Here is a 6373-nt window from a genome sequence, read left to right on the forward strand (position 1 = left end):
CCTGACTGCTGATGGCTATCCAACTCCCTGGCAAATTAAAATCTATAAACTATGCTGGCATATGTAATTTAAAAAATAGCTATGCTATAGTATGGCTATGCATGCGTATTGACTAAAAATAGCACTTGCCAAGAGAAAAACAGAGATAATTACAGTGAATTTGGATTGCAACTGATTTTATTTTTTTATTGAATTAGGAAAAGGAGTATGCAAACATAGCTTATATAGAGACATATATCTTTACTGCTCTTTTAGCTATGGAGGAAAATAAAACCTACTGGACTTGTACATTTGGTAGAATTTTATTATATGAAATTGCTACTAATGTCTTTCTCTCTGATGAGCTTTGCTTGAAGGTGGCAGCTGAGCCCATCCTGCTAATGAGATGCAGTGCTCCTCTGGCAGGAGGCAGGAGATGGCACCATCACACCTCGTCTTTCCCATCTCTGGTGTGCGAGCAAGCGTTCAGTCTGGGGAAGAACAGCTTTCCGTGTGACGTGGCTGCACAGTGGCTGCTGTGGAGGACTGTGGTGGAAGTGTAGTTTCCTCCTTGCAGGAGACTTAATGACTACTTAAGGACAGACTTTAGGGACTCAGTCCTTGGCTGGGAATGGCTTTCTTGGCCTTCAATCCCCTCAGGTGTGACAGGCATTGCCCATTAATGTTACCTGCCTACACCTTTAACACTATTTCTTTCAGAATTTCTGTGCTAACTTGTTCTCAGAAGTGCCTTTTTTTTTTGGGGTGGGGGGCAGAGTAACATCTGCTTTCCTAGTGCCAGACCAGTTTTCTAAGCCTAAAGGAAGGGAGGAAGCTGGAGAAGGTGTGATCCTGCCCTAACCTGAGGGAAAGAGGTCACACAGGGGCTTGGCATGCCCTATGGCAGCTACTGGGGAGGGAGAACACCCCTCTCCCCCCACCTCCTCCATTGAGCAACAGCTTGCCATTTCTTCTCTTCCGTTCACATCAGTGCAGCAAGGGCATCCCAACACCCCGGGCTTTGCATCTGTGACTCAGGGCCAGGCACACAGAGAAGCAGAGCACAGGCTTCTGTGCTGCCCTCCTGCTGAAATGGGGGCTGATCAAAGAAATCCTGTGTTACCTCACATAGGAATGAATGGTCCTTGCTGGCCAGGGCCTCTTGCTGCAGAGCAGGGAGCTGCCGGCAGCTGCCGGGCTGTAGGTGTTTAATTGGTTAAGTGCCTGGGGAGGCTGTGGGATGGAAATGACTGTAGAAACAGCAGAGTAATCCAAGGAACAAAAACCCTCACCTGGAGGATTTTTTTTAATTACTGCTCAGACCCAGTTATCTCTAGTGCAGAAAGTGAGGCTGTTTGAGACAAATTACGTGAGAGAGATGCTCAAAGATGTGTCCGCGTGGGGCCATCCCTCTGCCACTTCTGCCCCTCGGCAGGAGGGTTTGCTGGGTTGCCCATAGCATGGGGGAAGCTGCGCCCAGGTGCTAAATGGCTGATCCCCCAGGGTGACATGTGCAAGGGGGAAGTGGGCCCAAGGTTGGAGGGGAGAGCAGGGCTCCTAAGTATTTGCAGATAAACAAGTTAGTGTTTTACACCCTAGCAAGCATCATCCTTGCTCTGGACCTGGAGTCTCATCACTGTTTTAGCATCACTGCTGACCCTGGCCAGAGCGAGACGGTTCATGGGCAGTCACCTCAGCTGTATAAACAAACATTCAACCAGTTACACGTGTGTCAAGCACCTTAAACTCGGGTTTCTTTGTTTCTTAGCTGCAGCAGGTTGCTTTGAAGCTCCAGTTTTGGTTACAGCTTATTTCACTTTGTTCTACCTACCCACTCTGGGTGCGTGGGATTTTGCCCAGGCACTTGCCCTTTTGGTTGCAGTTCCTCTCAGGGATTTTTTTGCTTGAAAGAAACTCAGAAGGGAAGGAGAAGGCATGATTTTGGCAGCTCAAAGGATTATTTCTTTTATCACTAAGGATGCTGTGTGACTTTATTGCCTTTCTGAGCTCTTTAACACAGCAATAAACGAGCTGCTAAAATATTTTAAAATCAATAAATGTAATAAAGAACCAAGCAAATTACAAAGCTGCTCCTGATGTTTAGTGGTTTGGGAAATAATCATGTCCTCAAGCGAGCAGTGAGTTGGGGTAGGGAGGTAGCTGGGTGACCTTGCAGGGGCTGCCGCGCCAGGGGTGGAGGAGTCAGAGCCGGTCCAGAGCCTGTCCCGGGGGAAAAGACGGCTGTGGGGTGGTCAGTGGGCACGGGCTGGGCTGGGTGGGGGTCTGAGCAGGCTGGGACTCCTGTCCTCCGCCCACACCTTGCATATCCTGGCTGCTCTCAGGCTTACATCAGGGGTTTCTCTTTGCCTCAGGCATGGGCTTAATTTTCAGCTCATCCTCCTGAGCTGACTGCTGGAGCGCATCTGAAGTCTCTGCGGCTTTACTCCCACTTAGCAACGAGCCTAAACAAAAGGTGACCTCCAGGACCGGGCTGGGCAGGGCGTGAATATCGGGTGCTGTTGGGTCCTGGCAGCCTGGCAGCCATCCCGTCTCGCCTCCTTTGCTGGGCAAGTTGGAAGGAGCCGGGGCGGGAGCAGGGAAGGATGGCAGCCGGGGCAGGAGTCGCAGCTCCTCTCACCGCTGTTTTCAAAGGTTCATGCGCCTAAATGACTTCTCAGCAGCTGTCCTCCCTAGAGAACCGCTTTCTTGAAAGATGATACTGCTCTTGTAATTAAGGTAATTGTTTAAATTCATTCCCTTAAACCGGACTCCATCATAACTTAACCAACTGTATCTGTGCAAGCGTGGCAGGGTTGAACAGGGTCGAGGCGGGTGTCACGGGATTGATTCATCATCCGGAAAGATTTATAGGTAAAAATCTTGTTAAACTGAAATGTCTAATAAAGATGCAGGGAAAATTCACCTACGGGGCATAACCCGGGCAGGCAGCTGCCGCAAAAGACCTGCTGATATCTTCTGTGCTGCAGTGACTGACAGGGTGAATGTCACCCCCGCAGCCAGGTGGAAAGACGTGCTCCAAGCCCCACCCCCGCCCCGATCATCTTCTGCCCAAACAGCAGGTTGGGCTGCACGCACTTATGTTGTTTTGGGATATTTAATTTCCTTTCTCACTTAACCTGAATGCTTTCTGATTTCATGGAAGTCTGAAGGTAATTGAATGTAATAGTTTAAAGAATCAAATTATTTAAATTATAGGGTAATGCTTGAAATAAAATGACAGTCTGTGGGAGTTTACTCATGTTGCTGGTGGATGGAGAGCAGCAGAGTGACATGTGCCGTCATGCCCAGCACAGGGCTTCAGGGCTGGCTGTGCCCCAGAGCCGCAGGCTGGGGAGGGGCACTGGCTCAAGGCCAGGATCCAGCATGGTCCTGGGTGGGTGGCAACCCTCTGTGATACTCGTCCCTCCCTGGCAGAGCACAGACCCTGGCCAGGTTTGTCTCCCATCTGAAATGACTTGGGCAAGAGCTGGTAGCTCAGTCCCTCTTTGAGGCTGTTTCAAGACAAGAGTGACAGAGATTAACCTGGGCTTATCCCCATTGCGACATGGATTGCCCCATGTCCAAACCCTGGATGTCGGGCTGCCTCCAGACTGGTCATTAAAGCCCTGGTCCTTTGTCCCTCATCATGCCATCACCTACCCCAAAAGCTTCACTTCCATGTCAGGGGTCTGTTCCTCCTCAGAGGAGGCTGTGAAGACAAGCAGTGGAAGGAAGGGTTGAAAAATAATCAGTACAAAATAGGAAAAATTAAAATATCAGGACACTGGTGAAAAGAGCGTGAATAGGATTTGCATTAAAAAAAATAATGATTTTGGAGATTGATGGTGGCCTGTGGCTCAAATAGCTGGGGAAGCAGTAACAGGAGGCAGGAGGCTGCAGCTGTGCTCTTTGCTCTGCTACTCCCTGCCTCTCTATGCAGAGATCCTTAATATTTCTCTGCAGTGCCATCTTCATTTGAAAGCCTTATGCCTACAGAAGAAAGTGCTTCAGTGGTTTTGAGGCTGGGTGACAACCAGGGCCTCATGTAAACACCACCTTTTCTACCCCCCATCCCTTACCTCCTTTTTCACTTTCATTTGGAATTGAGGCAAGTGATAATGCTGCTCAACCACATTTCTGGTGTTTGGTAGGCAGATTTACTTGGGCAGCAATTTAAAGCTCCCCTACCTCCTGCCTCCACTCTTTCTCTCACCCCACAATCAGGCCTGTCCCTCTGCACGTGGGAGGCTGGCGTTGACCAGCTTTGTGTCGAAGGGCCAGCCTTGGGTTGAAGCCACCAGCGGGTGGCCATGGCAGCTCAGGTGGCTGTGATATTTGTGTGAACATGGCACAGGAACATGGGCAGGCAGTTCCCCTGTGCCGTCCTGGGCACAACTTTCCCCTCAGCTCCACCTCTGGCCCATCTCCCCTTGCCCCTCTTGGGGAGCCTGAGATCAGGGAATGAGCCTTGCATTCGACTCCACAGCAGATGTAAACGCTTCAAACCACCCCCCCAACACTATCTCATCCACCCTTGCTTTTAGCTGTGATTTAAGCTGCTCTCCTGACCAGCTGTATGTTTTAAACCAAAATTCAATTCTTTAAATTAAACTTTAAATTCAAGGCTGTCACATAAGCCCCGCAAAGAGCATATTCCAAGGAACTCTGCAACCCTTCACTGTGCAACATTTGCTCCCAAAGTAGTGGGGAATTGGCTAGTTTGAGGTCTGGTTTGGTTTTTGGCTCCAAAATTATACGTGGCATTAATAGCAGCAGTGACGAGAAAGCAAAATTTCCAATTGCCTCCCCAACACTTTGCTCTTGTGTTGCGTTGTATTAATTTGATATTTTTTGTGAGAAGCCACAGCTGATGCCTCCGTGCTGTGAGGTTGTGCCAGCCTGCCCGTGCTAGATGACATTGGTAACGTGGTGTGACACAAACAACAGCACCGCATGTGACAAGCCACAGCAGCAATGGATCTGCGGAGGCAATGTGAAATGACAGGGATGGCTAAGACTCATACTCCAAATTTTAAATGGCTCACAAGAGAAGAGAGGCTTTTTAAAAGATTTTGTCACAATTTTTAGTAATTACTAGTACTTTTCCCTTTGTATCCTATTCGGGAACTTAAAACAGGAATTTGCATTGTGGTCCAGTTCCCTCCATTTTACTCTTGTATGGGAATCCAGGAGTGCTGGCCCACTGACCCTGATTTTGTCTGAAAAAACAAAAAAGAGAAGAGGGAAAATGAGGGATTACAGGTCTTTGCCAGGATGAAGGCTGGGAAGAAGAGCATTTATGGGCTTTGTTACTAGCATGTTTGTGAGCACCACAGATTTCATACACCAGTAGAAGAAGACAGAAAACAGTTGTTCCAATTCTGTGCTGATAAAATATTTTTCACACAATATCTGTCAAGCTTGTAGCAATGCAAGCAAAAAAAAAACGAAAAAGAGATGTAATGCCACCTTGTTTCTCCTGGATCTACCAAACCTAATTTTTTTTCTTCAAATGCAGAGAGTTTTTCTCTAGCCATGACTGTAAGAAACAAATAATACCACAGCCATCCTCCTGACCTTGTGCTTGCAAGGGATGTTGGAACGAGCTTGAGCATCTCACCTTGCTCACAGTCACTAGTGGGCAGGTGCTGGCCCTTCTCCCCACTGGCAGGGAAGGGGACTGGCAAAGCCCCGGCTCTTATTGGTACAAATAACCCAGGATCTCTGCTTTCCTGCTTTTCCTCTTCCTCCTCAGTAAATAAAACAGGCTTAATATTCATCTCATCTTCTGTGGTGGCAAGTCAAAAGCAACTCCCCTAAACCCCAGAAAGCCCCACTATCACAAAACCAGTGTGCAGGGACCACAAAACCAGCAGAAACAGTGGCCACAGCTGCAAGCCTGTCTGGTGAGGCATTCATGGGACTGGAAATAAAGAGAGGTGAGGAGCACGTTTGGCTTGCCATGAATACTGAGTAACAATATATGTAAGCGCGTGAAGTGGGCAGCGGGGAGCTGTGCAACACTCACGAACAACTGTGACAAACCCCTTTGCTGGGATAATTTGATCTAGCACAGTCAATGGAGCATGGCAGGATTATTATGACCATTATTTATCATATGTACTACAGAATTTTTTTTTTTCGGTGGTAAGAGCTGCTAGTGCTGTGCTAAACAAGGGAAGAACTGGTACTTTCTGTGATGAGTGACTGGAAATTCAATGAAAAGCTGCTCCTGCATTCTGCCCAAGTGGCATGGCACGGTAGCCATAACTGGTATTTCTATATATTATGGGTATTTTTGCCTGGCCATACCTGTAAGATTCTCCACAGAGCCGACTTTGTGAGTTTGTGTAGAGGTGCATGTGTGTGTGCATGAGCAGCACTGTATGCACAC

Source organism: Corvus cornix, chromosome 3 (genome assembly GCF_000738735.6).
Source record: "Corvus cornix cornix isolate S_Up_H32 chromosome 3, ASM73873v5, whole genome shotgun sequence".
Taxonomy (NCBI): Eukaryota; Metazoa; Chordata; class Aves; order Passeriformes; family Corvidae; genus Corvus; species Corvus cornix.